The sequence below is a fragment of the Ochotona princeps genome, chromosome 2, assembly GCF_030435755.1.
Source record: "Ochotona princeps isolate mOchPri1 chromosome 2, mOchPri1.hap1, whole genome shotgun sequence".
In the NCBI taxonomy this organism is placed as follows: Eukaryota; Metazoa; Chordata; class Mammalia; order Lagomorpha; family Ochotonidae; genus Ochotona; species Ochotona princeps.
The window spans coordinates 110,185,566-110,199,200 of record NC_080833.1 but is presented as its reverse complement, the minus strand read 5'-3'; positions in this window follow the sequence as shown (position 1 = coordinate 110,199,200).

Genomic DNA, 13,635 nt, shown 5'->3' with positions numbered 1-13,635 from the left:
CAGCTCCAGCCATTGCGGTCACTTGGGGAGATGAAAGATCAGATGGAAGATCTTCCTCTCTGTCTCTCCTCCTCTCTGTATATCTGCCTTTCCAATAATAATAAATAAAAACATATTTAAAAAAAAGACACCGTGATGTGTGCCATCTGCTGGTATTCTCAGGACGTGGGAGGTGGATGACGGGAGCTGGGGCCCCGCATTCCCACCCTTGGGAAGAACCTTTGGACCAGCAGTTTATGACCTCATGCACTTGTTCACTTCACATGCTCCATTTGCATTCCTGCTATGTACTGGATGTTGTGGCAAATCCCCAGGATGTCACCATGGGGGAGCTGGCCCACAGCAGCCCTGTTGCAGCAAGATAAAACCTGGTTTTCCTGTGTGGGGTGGAAGGCAATTCCTGACCAGCAAACGCCTTGAGAAGATAGTGGAAGGCAGAAGCTAAATGCATGGGGCCATAGTGTTTCACAGGCTAAACCTCCACCGGTGGCACTGACATCCCATATGGGCACCGGTTCAATTCCCAGCTGCTCTGTTTCCAATCTAGCTCTGTGCCCAGCACGATAGTGTAGTGGTTAAAAGTCCTCGTCTTGAATGCGCAAGAATCCCATATGGGCGCCGGTTCTAATCCTGGCGGCCCCACTTCCCATCCAGCTCCCTGCTTGTGGCCTAGGAAAGCAGTCGAGGACGGCCCAAAGCCTTGGGACTCTGCAACCACATGGGAGACCGGGAAGAGGCTCCTGGCTTGTAGTTTCGAGTCAGTCTACCTCTGGCCATTGCAGTTATTTGGGAGTGAACCAGCAAATGGAAATTTTCTTTCTGTCTCTCCTTCTCTATTTGTTAACTCTACCTTTCAAATAAATATGAAAAAAGGAGGAGGAGAAGTTTTTAAATGCAAATCGGGCTGGAAGTCAGAGTCGCAGCCCTGTGTATAAAAAATTTCAGACAAGTGACTAATCGTACCCTAATCTCAGTTTCCCTTCTGTTATATAGAAACAGTCATACTAGCCTCAGGGGTCATTGTGGCAGTGTATGCAAGGAGCATGACACGCAGGAGGTCTTCACTGGTGTAAGATGCAGCTATGATGGGCGCCGGTTCTAATCCCGGAAGCTCCACTTCCCATCCAGTTCCCTGCATGTGGCCTGGGAAAGCAGTCGAGGACGGCCCAAAGCCTTGGGACCTTGCACCCATGTGGGAGACCCGGAAGAAGCTCCCGACTCCAGATTGGCTCAGCTCCAGGGGTTGCGGCTCACCTGGGGAGTGAACCATCAGATGGAAGATCTTCCTCTCTGTTTCTCCTCCTCTCTGTATATTTGACTTTGTAATAAAAAATAAATAAATCTTTTAAAAAATGCAGCTATGGAGTCAGCACTGTGCCTAAGCTGTAGAGCAGCTGCCTTCAGAGACAGCATACCATATGGGCACCAGTTCAAGTCCTGGCTCCTCCACTTCTGATCCAGCTCCCTGTCAATGTGCCTGGGGAAAGCATCAGAGGAGAGCCCAAATGCTTGTGTCCCTGTACCCACATAGGATGAAGCTCCTGACTTTGGACAGCCCAGCTCCAACTGTTGTGGCCATTTGGGAAGTGGACCAGAAGATCAAATATCTCTCCCTATCTCTGCTTTTCCTTCTCCCTCTGCAACTCCACCTTTCAAAGAAATAAAATGAATCTTCAGAGAGAGAGAGAGAGAGAGAGAGAGAGAGATGGCTATTTCTTTTTTTTTTTTAAAGATTTATTATTATTGGAAAGCCGGATATACAGAGGAGGAGAGACAGAGAGGAAGATCTTCCATCCGATGTTTCACTCCTCAAGTGAGCCGCAACGGGCTGGTGCGCACCGATCCGAAGCCGGGAACCAGGAACCTCTTCCGGGTCTCCCACGTGGGTGCAGGGTCCCAAAGCTTTGGGCCGTCCTCGATTGCTTTCCCAGGTCACAAGCAGGGAGCTGGATGGGAAGTGGAGCTGCCGGGATTAGAACCGGCGCCCATATGGGATCCCGGGGTGTTCAAGGCGAGGACTTTAGCCGCTAGGCCACGCCGCCGGGCCCGAGATTTGGCTATTTCTGTGGCTAACCAGGAAGCATGTCCATATAGGACATGTCCATTTCTTTCTTTTCCTTCTGTTTCTTCTGCTACTGGCCTAGGGAGAATGGTGTTCACTTCCTGACACATGGAAAAGCAGGCCTCAATCTTTAGTTGTCTTAGTTTATGCATTTTTTTGAAAGGCTAAGCAACGGAGAAACGACAGAGACAGAGAGAAAGAACTTTCCTCCATCTGCTGATTCTTTCCTTCACTTCCCAAATGTCTACACCAGCCAGGACTGAGCCAGGCCAAACCCAGGAGTTAAGAACTCCATGCAAGTCTCCCACATGCTGAGGTAGGAACTCAAGTTCCAGGCCTGTTATGACAGCCTCATGGCTAAAACCTCGCCTTCTACCCGCAGGGATCCCATATGGGTGCCAGTTTGTATCCCAACAGCTCCACTTCCCATCCAGCTCCCTGCTTGTGACCTGGGAAAGCAGTCAAGGATGGCCCAAAGCCTTGGGACCCTGCACCCTTGTGGGAGACCTGGGGAAGCTCCTGGCTCCTGGCATCGGATCAGTGCAGCACCAGAGGTTGCGGTCACTTGGGGAGTGAATCATCAGACAGAAGATCTTCCTCTCTGTCTCTCCTTCTCTCTGTATATCTGCCTTTCCAATAAAATTAATAAATAAATCTTTAAAAAAAGAAAAAGGAACTCAAGTTCCTCAGCAGTTGCCTGTTGCTTCCCGTAGTGCTCATTAACCAGAGGTTGAATGAGAAGCAGAGTAGCTGGGATTCGAAACAAGTGCTCCAATCCGGGATGAAGGTGTCGCAAGGGACAGTTACAGTGCTCACTCCTGCGTCCTTAGTTCACCTAAGGAAGTGTGTGCAGGTAACTCCCAAGTGGTCCCTGCAGAATAAAAGCATGGGGAGGGCTTGCTTCTGTCAATGTACATGGATGGGAATGCCGGCAGAGGGGAAGAGGGTGTGGCAGCCCATGGCCCCACCACAGGGCCTCTTCCCGGCCTCTCCCAGGACCACTAGCACCACCCCCAAACCACCCAAAACCATGCTAGACAAGGAGCACTGGCTCTGCCCGCCATTTCCTTCTGCTACGGGCTGTCGTGTCCATACATCCTGGGCTCCAGCCCAGCTCTCTCTCCAAGGCTTCCCTCCCCTCCCTGCTTTCCCACAGAACTGCTATTTTCCCTTTCTTCTCTGAAACATTCTTCCCATTTAGCCAGAGTCAAGGATGGAGGCCACATCTCTGCACAGGACCTGAGCAGGGGTCCGCACAGCAGAGCAAGAGGGGTGGAGATGGAGGTGGTGAGGTGGATGCTTACGACCTGGTACAAGCTGCTGGTTCCCAGCAGCCGGTGGCTGTGGCAGAGGGTCAGCATGAGCTGTGGATGCAGCAGAACTTGGTCCCCTCTTACGCACATCCTCGGGTTGAGCTTCCTGCAGCCCTGCCAGCAAGCCATGCTTCCTAAGACAGCAGTCTGTGAGCTGTGGCTCTGAATGCTGTTCAGCAAAGCCAAAACCATTCAGTTGTTCATTTAACAGCTACTGACACAGGGGCTGGCATTGTGGAGTAGCAAGCCAAGCCTCTGCATGAGAGGCTGGCATCCCATACAGTTGCCACTTCAAGTCCCAGATGCTCTACTTCCCATCCAGTGCCTTGCTGATGCAGCTGGGAAAGCAGCAGAAGATTGCCCCAGGCCTTGGAATCCTGCACCACGTGGGAGATCCAGAAATTCATGACTCCCAGCTTTGGATCTGCTCAGCTCTGGACATTGAGGCTGTTTGGGGAGTGAACCAACAAATGGAATCTCTCTTTACCTCTCCTCCTCTCTGTAACTCTGCCCTTCAAGTAAATAGAACATAATAATTTTTTTTAAAGATTTATTCATTTTTATTACAGCCAGATATACACAGAGGAGGAGAGACAGAATCTTCCGTCCGATGGTTCACTCCCCAAGTGAGCCGCAACGGGCTGGTGCGCGCCGATCTGAAGCCAGGAACCTGGAACCTCTTCCGGGTCTCCCACATTGGTGCAGTGTCCCAATGCATTGGGCCGTCCTCGACTGCTTTCCCAGGCCACAAGCAGGGAGCTGGATGGGAAGTGGAGCTGCCGGGATCAGAACTGGCGCCCATATGGGATCCCGGGGCTTTCAAGGCGAGGACTTTAGCCGCCAGGCCATGCCGCTGGGCCCCATAATAATTTTTTTAAAAAGAATTTCTTTATTTTTACTGGAAAGGCAGAGTTACAGAGAGAAGCAGAGACAGAGAGAGATCTTCCATCCACTAGTTCACTCCCAAAATGACCACAACAGCCAGAGCTAAGCTGATCCAAAGCCAGGAGCCATGGGTCTCCCACACAGGTGCAGGGTCCCAAGGCTTTGGGCCATCCTTGACTGCTTTCCCAGGCCACAATCAAGGAGCTGGATGGGAAGTGGGGCAGCCAGAATTAGAACCAGTGCCCATATGGGATCCCGGTGCATGCAAGGCGAGGACTTTAGCTGCTAGGCTACTGCGCCAGACCCCAAGCATTTCTTTTTAAAAGCAGAGATACAGAAAGAGAAGAAAAAATAAAAAGAGAACCCTTCCACCTGCTGTTCAATCATTAGTTGGCCACAATGGCCAGGCCTGAACCAGACCAAAGCCAACAGCCAGAAGCTTCTTCCAGGTCTCCCACGTGGATTCAGGGACCCATGGATTTGAGCCATCTTCCGCTGCTTTCCCAGGTGCATTAGAAGGGAGCTGGATGGTTAGTGGCGCCGCTGGGACATAAACTGGCACTTACATGGAATACGAGCATTACAGTTAGAGGCTTAACGTGCTATGCCCCAACTCTGGCCCTGAGAATTTCTTTCTTTTTCTTTTTCTTTACTGTAGCTGTTAACCGGGCTTCTGGCCTGGAAGCCAGGAGCCAGAAACTTAATCTAGGTCTCCCATGTGGGTGGCAGGATCCCCAAGTGCTTGAGCCACGCTGCCGGCTGCTTCCCAGGGTGCCTTAGCAAGAAGCTGCGTGGGAAGAAGAGGCGAGGCTCCATCTGCTCTCAGGCCTCCCAGGGACCGGTTGCTGATGTCCCTGGCCTGAGTTGGCAAGCCCGGGGGGAGCCTGCCGGAGCCAGAGGCGAGCATGCTGGTGGCAGGGAAAGCAGTGGGAACGTGCACCCTCCAGGCACGCAGGTGAAGCGGCCTTCAGCGCGCCCAGCAGTTTCGCACCTGGCCCTTTCTTCTGCGCTCGGCCCCGAGGCAGCCCGCCACCTGGCGGCACAGCGCGGTCAACACATCCTGGTCCTGCCCGGGACCCCTTCGCTGGCAGTGCCAGCGGTGACAGCTCGGTCCGAAGCCGGCGGAGCCCGGCCGGAGTGGGCAGCTGGACTCGCATCTCCCACCCTGCGGAGCCTCATGTCCGCAGCTGGGCTGTGCCTGTGGCTGGTCTCTGTCTCACTTCCACTTTCCTTCTCTGCTTCTTCATTCAATAAATATGTAACTATTTAAAGTTTTTGTTAGTCACCTCCATATGCAGCAAGTACGTATGGAGGACCAGTTGTGTTTTAGGCACAGTTCTAATTTCTTTTGAAGTTTTAAAAAAATTTTTAATATTTTTTACACAGTTGAGAGGGATGCATATCCGTGTGGACCTCTGATTAGGGTGGAGAAGGTCAGGTATGGAGGAAGGTGGGTGGGACACATGTTTCAGTTCTCCTCTTTATTTTCTTTTCTCCTTTGTCCACAGGGGAGGATGGGGAGGGAGCCACTCCTTGCTGTCACACTGCATCAGCACCTGGGGAGTGGAGACGGCCCTTTGATGGCACGTTAGAGAACCTGATGGTGTTACCTGAGTGGTTTTGATAGTTCTGAGAAATTTTTGGTTTTATTGCTACAGTTTTATTTACAGCTACAGGAACATACTGCAAAGCTTGGCCAGGAGAGTGGTTCAATCTGTTCTTTCTACTCTCTGATAAGGCCATTGACATCCCCTGATGGCCTAGAGGAGTTGGCTGTCCACTGCACAGGCATCAGTAACTGAGGAAGCTTAGTCCCAACAGATACACTCCAAGGTCAGACCACACATCTATGAATTTCCCTGTGGCCAAGGGTCTGAATCCAGTAGTCTAGACGGGGAGTCCCCCCAAAACATCATTTTTTATCGGAAAAGCAGATCTACAGAGAGAAGGAGAGATAGAGAAAAATATCTTTCATGCGTTGATTCATTTCCCATGTGGCCAAAATGGCTGGAGCTGAGCTGATCCAAAGCTGGGAGCCTGGAGCCTCTTCTGGGTCTGCCATGTGGGTGCAGGGTCATGCTTGTCTGCTTTCCCAGGTCACAGACAGGGAGTCGAAAGGGAAGTGGGATAGCTGGAACACGAACCAGCGCCCATATGGGATCCCAGCAGTTGCAAGATGAGGTTTTAGCCACTAGGCTATCGTGTCAGGCCTTTTGTGCAGTTTTTAAAAGATATATCTGTATCTTTTAAAAATTATATAAGAATTTTATATATAAATTTATTTATATTTTTTCTTTTCAACTAAATGTATATATACAAATACACTTATATATGTATATATGTACATATGAGTGTATATATATATATATATATATACACATTTAGTTGAAAAGAATTTCTCCAAGGGCAGCTGTCAGGATGTGCCCGTGAGCCCTGCACATCTGCTCCTGATAAGGACTGCTCACTGGGTCCTGTCCCTGGCACCTGAGGCGCCTGTACAGCCCCCAGGGGCCGTGTGGCTGTGGCTTCAGACAAACCCGAGCATCCAGGTTTCCCCAGGTCTATACCTCAGGGTGCTTTCCCAGGAGTTTTGATGTAAAGGTGAACAATTCTATAAGCAGGGGCTCGGGACAGCCTGGGTCTGATTGGAAGAATGCCCACACCAGGGCATGCCAAATGCTGGGGGCTTTCCTTGCCAAGGATCCTAACTGTGACAAACCCCATTTCTACCAGCGAGGAACCTGGAGCTCAGGGAGGTCTTTTAACCCAAGGCTTCCGAGCGAGGAGCCCGTCCCAACCCCTTCTGCTGTCCTGGGCCACCTCCTTCGTCCAGCACACGTCCACGCCTTCACTTATATATGTATATATGTGCATATGAGTGTATATATATATATATATATATATATATATATATATACACATTTAGTTGAAAAGGAAAAAGAGAGAATCTTTTATCTGCTGGTTCACTCTCCAAATGGTCACCATAGCCAGGTCCGGGCCAAGTTGGAGCAGGAGCCACAAACTCTATTCAGATCTCCCACATGGCTGTTTAGCGTCTAAGTATTTTGACCATCTTTCTGCTACCTCCCCACGCACATTAACACAGAGCTGGATTACGAGCAGATCAGCTAGGACTGGAACTGGCAACTTGAACTGGTACTCTGACATGGGATATGTGCATCATAAGAAGTGGTTTAATCTGATGTGCCACTAACACAGTCTCCCCCAACCCCCTGCCCAACAACAAGATGATGTGAAAACACTCCTGTTCTCTAACCTAGAACAGTCTGCAGCGAACTCAGCCATTTTAACATTTGTGTAACATCAATGTAGTCTGCTTTATCGATGACATCTCACTCATTAGTCTTGATAGTCAGAAGTAGCAAGGGATTTGGGCCTGGCGGCATGGCCTAGCGGCTAAAGTCCTTGCCTTGAAAGCCCCGGGATCCCATATGGGCGCCGGTTCTGATCCCAGCAGCTCCACTTCCCATCCAGCTCCCTGCTTGTGGCCTGGGAAAGCAGTTGAGGACGGTCCAATACATTGGGACACTGCACCCTGCGTGGGAGACTTGGAAGAGGTTCCTGGTTCCCGGCTTCAGATCGGCGCGCACCGGCCCGTTGCGGCTCACTTGGGGAGTGAATCATCGGATGGAAGATCTTCCTCTCTGTCTCTCCTCCTCTGTGTATATCTAGCTGTAATAAAATGAATAAATCTTTAAGAAAAAAAAGAAGTAGCAAGGGATTTATGGAGATTAGAAGATGTGGCCTCTGACACACTGGGGAAGTCTTTTGGGAATTGTGTTGGTCCACTTTCTACTGGCTGAGTCCTCCATAAAGAAAAAGGCTGCTGCACTCAGCATGATGAGCTTGGTGAGATGGCCTAGTGGCTAAATCCTCACCTTTCAAGTGCCTGAATCCCATATGGGTGTCAGTTTGTGTCCTGTTTGCTCCACTTTTCATCCAGCTCTCTGCTTGTGGCCTGGGAAAGCAGTTAAGGATGGTCCAAAGCCTTGTGACCCTGCACCCATGTGAGCAACCTGGAAGAAGTTCGTGGTTACTGGCTTCAGATCAGCTCAGCTCCAGCCTTGTGAACACTTGGGAAGTGAACCAGGGGACAGAAGATCTTTTTGTATTCCCTTCTCTCTATGTATATCTGTCTTTCTGATAAATAAATCTTTTAAAAGAGTAAGAAGAAGGCCTGGCATGGTGATCTAGCAGCTAAAGTCCTCACCTTGCAAGCACTGGGATCCCATACTGATGCCGGTTCTAATTCTGGCAGCTCCACTTCCCATCCAGCTCCCTGTTTCCCATTCAGCCTGGGAAAGCAGGAGAGGACAGCCCAAAGACCTGGGACCCTGCACCCACATGGGAGATCTGGAAGAGGCTCTGGGCTCCTGGCTTCGGACTGGTTTGACTCCGGCCGTTACGGTCACTTGGGGAGTGAATGATCAGATGTAAGACCTTCATCTCTGTCTCTTCTCTGTATATCTGACTTTCTAATAAAAATAAAATAATTCTTTTTTTTTTAAAGATTTTATTATTATTGGAAAGCCGGATATATAGAGAGGAGGAGAGACAGAGAGGAAGATCTTCCATCCGATGTTTCACTCCCCAAGTGAGCCGCAATAGCCGGTGCACGCCGATCCGAAGCCGGGAACCAGGAACCTCTTCCTCCAGGTCTCCCACGCGGGTGCAGGCGCCCATATGGGATCCTGGGGCTTTCAAGGCGAGGACTTTAGCCGCTAGGCCATGCAGCCAGGCCCAATAAAATAATTCTTAAAAAAAAAAAAAAAAGGGAAAAAAAAAAAAAAAAAGGAAGGAAGGGAAGTAAAAGGCTGCTGTGCTTCATGAGCCTGATGCCTGGAGGGTCCAAGCAGCTCGGTTCTGGCACCTGCTCAGGGCTCCCTGTCTGCAGCACAACATGATGGACACATGAAAAGGCAAACAACTCCACACAGAAGGGCCCATGTGCCTGGCTGGCATCAACTTTCACAAGCTGCTCGCTCTCATTCCATCAGACCAGTGTCCCCCACTCCCTTCTAGAGGGGAGGCTCCTGCCCTGGTCACCTCTACTGGACCCCACAACTTGAAAGTCTTATCCCTGAACATTGCCATACTAGGGACCATGTTTCTGGCCTAGGACCCTTTGAGGGAGCACTCGAACCATCTCTGACCATGGCAGTGCGGTTCCATCAGCTGACACCACCATGTCCCTTCACAGCAAAGGACAGATAATTTTGTAGCCCATACTACTAAGAACAATAAAGGTTAGAAGACCTCTGGGAGATTTTGGAGGTGGCATATGTGGATTGCTATTGCAACCTACGTAGTGTATGACATGGAAGATACTAACTTCTAAGTGGAATCAGAGCCACAGGAGGATTCTGCAGCAGGTCCACGCTGAGAGTCAAGTTGCCCTGCCACAAAGCCCCGTGACACGTACACAAAATCACAATTCCAGAGTCAGCTAGGGTGGGCAAGGATGTTGTAGATGGCACCTCTAGAAAGTCCCAATAAGAGCAATACAGCAGGCCCAGCATGATAGCGTGGTGGTTCAATTCCTCGCCTTGCACGTGCTAGGATCCTGTATGGGCACTGGTTCTAATCCCTGCAGCCCTGCTTCCCATCTAGCTCCCTGCCTGTGGCCTAGGAAAGCAGTCAAGAACGGCCCAAAGCCTTGGGACCCTGCACCCTTGTGGGAGACTCAGAAGAACTCCTGGTTCCTGGCTTCGGATTGGCTCAGCTCCAGCCATTGCGGTTACTTGGGGAGTGAACTATCGGATGGAAGATCTTCCTCTCTGTCTCTCCTCCTCTCTGTATATCCGCCTTTCCAATAAAAATAAATAAATCTAAAAAAAAAAAAAAAGAGCAACATAGCAGATTCTTAGTATTCCAGAAGGGAAAAAAAAAAAAATCACATGCTGGGGCCAAGAATGAATCAGCACTTAAAAAAAAAAAAAAAAACACCTTGAGCAGAAGCCGAGCTTCCGAATGATACCTCACTGGGAGCTGCTCACTTTGGCAGGGCATAGCCACAGCAGCAATCCACTGCACAGCCAAGAAATGGCCCCTTTGGGAGCACACAGGAGAAGACCCTGAAAGCTCACCCTAACTCCATAAGCTGCCGGCCCAGCCTTCTGCAGCACCCACATCCCTTGCACAAACACTGTCCTTTTGACTCACACCTATGGCCTCCTGTGAAACCTTCTAAAATCACCCAAGAGAATAAGAAGCATTCAGACCAAATTTCAGACACTCCCTGGATATTTGATCTAACAGCAATCGTCCCTATTTTTAAATGATCACTGTGACAGTGTCATGGCACAGCACATTAGGTTGTTCCCTGCAGTGTTGGCATCCCATTTCAGAACGCCAGTTCAGTCCCAACTACCGACCCAGTTCCTGGCTAAAGCAACCTGGAAGTGGAAGATGGCCCACATTCTGGGACCCCTGACAACCACCTGGGAGACAGAGCTGACTCTGACCTGGTCCAGGCTCTGCCATTTGGGAAGTGAACTAGCAAATGGAAAGATCTCTGACTGTCTCTCCCTCTACCGCTCTGCCTTTCAAATAAAACAAGCCTCTGTGAAATGATTATTTTTTAGAACAGGGGTAGGAAAAGTCTGGACCATAGGCTGGGTAAAGCCTGGGAAATCATTTGGTCTGGATCTGCCAGGACAACCACCTCTGGGACTCAAGGTTCAATAAATCTATATAGCAGGCAAATTTTTAAGTAGATCATTTTGTACAACCTGTGAATGATGTTATAAACATCCAAATGGCCCTAGGCAGAAAAGGCTCCCCGCCTATTTTAGAGACACTAGAGATATACTAAAATATTCACAGTAAAATTATATGATGTCTGGGACTTGTTTGAAAATGACAAGGCATGGGGGGGGGTGAATGGCACAGAAATGGCCATGAGTTTGTTAAGTCTGAATTATAGATAGATGGGGCACATAATCTGTTCTGATTAGTTAGGTATATGCTCTAAATTCTCTGCAGAAGTTAAAAATCAACAACTCAATCTGGTCCACAGATGGGTGAACTTGACATGCTGGTCCCAGCTACGAATGGGTTGCTGCTGTACCATGGTCCTGGGCAGAGAGACCCTAAAGGACCTGGTGCAGGGAGCTCCAGTGTTGCCCTTGGTCTTCCACTCTGCAGGGTGGGAGGGACGTGGCCAGAGGGAGGAACATGTGCAGAGGTTTGCAATGCAGCGGTAAATGGTACGGCTGGCTGGCCAGGAGCCGGAAAGAAGAAAAATTGGAAAATCAGAGGCAAAGAAGTATGAGGAAGACATACTGGTGGAAATTTCGGGGAACAATGAAGGTGAAATTTCCTTTCAGTGCTTAGATTATATTCCTACTGATAAGAGAACAGCAGCTTGGCTTGCTGTCTTGAGCATGTCTTTGACTGCCACGATCCCAGCCTTTCTATGTGAGCTGTGCGAGGACACGGTCTGACAGCACTTCCTCTTATAGGTCAAGGTACACCAGGTGCTCGCAGCTCATCGCCCTGCCTCCTACCTTCTCCTTGCCCAGGCCAGCTCCAATTATGTGGCTTGGAATATCATCAACGCACTGACATCTGCCACATTTTTGTCTCTTATCCAGACCTCCCCACTGAATTGAAGTCCTATAACTGCCTGGTGGTGGAAATGTCCATTTAAACAACTAAGAAATAATGAAGATCCAACATCATCAAACATCAAAATCCAATTTATTAAAAAAAAAGTTTATTTTGGGCCCAGCATGGTAGCCTAATGGCTAACGTCCTTGCCTTGCATGTGCTGGGATCCCACATCGGTGTTGATTTGTATACCAGCAGCCCTGCTTCCCATGCAGCTCTCTGACTATGGCCTGGGAAAGCAGTCAAGGATGGCCTAAAGCCTTGGGACCCTGTGCCCACATGGGAAATCTGGAAGAGGCTCCTGGCTTCAGACCAACTCAGCTCTGGCTGTTGCGGCCACTTGAGGAGTGAACCATCTGATGGAAGATTTTTCCCCTCTGTCTCTTCTTCTCTATAAATCTGCCTTTCCAATAAAAATAAATAAATCTTTATTTAAAAAAGAAACATTAACCTGTTATTTTAAAAATGTCTATCTTGAAAGGTGGAGTGATGGGGAAGAGAAAAAGAGAGAATCTTCCATCTGCTGACTCACTCTTCAGATGCTTAAAACAGTTGAAAATGTGACAGGCTGAAGCGAGGGACTAGGGACTCCCACTTGGATGGCAAGTGCTGAAATATTTGACCCATCATATTCTATTTCCTAGGCATACTAGAAATGAGCCATATTGGAAGCAGAGCAGCCAGGACTCAAACTGACAGTTCAGTATGGGATCCCGGTGCCCCAAGAAGTGGCTTAACGTGTTGTACTACAACATCTGCCCTCAAAATCTGATTCCTGCATCCTCACCGGCAGCTCACAAATGAAAATGCCACCATTCCAGGTGAACAGTCCAGAATCACCATGCCATCCTCAACCTCTCCTCCTCACACCTATTACAGCCCTGCACTGTCAATCTCAAGAGCTAGATCTTGATAACAGACAGTCTGCGAGCATCAGGGCAACTCCCACAGCGATCATCCCAATCCAAACCAGCATCATCTCTTGCCTGCATCATTGTAGCCACCTCCCTACTAGCCTTCTCCTGCTCTTGCTTCATTACCAACTATTCTTGGAGCTGGCTCATGGGCATGGCACAGCAGGCCGAGCTTCTGCCTTGGCACCTAGCATCTTGTATGGGTGCCAGTTCAAGTCCTGGGAGGCTCCACTTCAGATCTAGCTTCCTGCCTAGGGATCTGGGAAGACAGCAGAGAATGACTTGAGACCTTGGACTGCCCCCTCCATGTCCACATGGGAGACCCAGAGGAGGCTCTTGACTCTTTACTTTGGATCAAACCAACTCCGCCCACTGCAGCCATTTGGGAGTCAACCAGTAGATAAAAGATCCATGTCTCTCTTCCTCTCTCTATAAAATTTGCCTTTAAAATGAAAATAGCGGGGTTCGGGCCTTGGGGTTGGGGCAAAAGCAGCTCTCTGCAGTGTGGTGGCTGTGGGGAGGTGCCCCTGCTAGGCTGGACCCAATGCTGGGGACTCAGGCCAAAGCCACTGCTGAAAAGCAGTGACCGAGTCCTAGGCTTTCTGCGGCCAGTGCACCAAGAGATGCCAGGCTCTGCCTGCTGGCCGCCCAGCACCAAGCTCTGGGGTTTTTAGGATTTGTGATTGCTGCCTACAGACACCCTGAATAAGGCCAGTGTTAGCGTAGGTGAGAGATGAACTCTAGGTGATTCCCAGTAACGGGGTCACAGAACTTTCAGGCAAGTGTGGGAACTGAGACGTGGTGGTTTGGAGGGGATTGTCCATAAGAT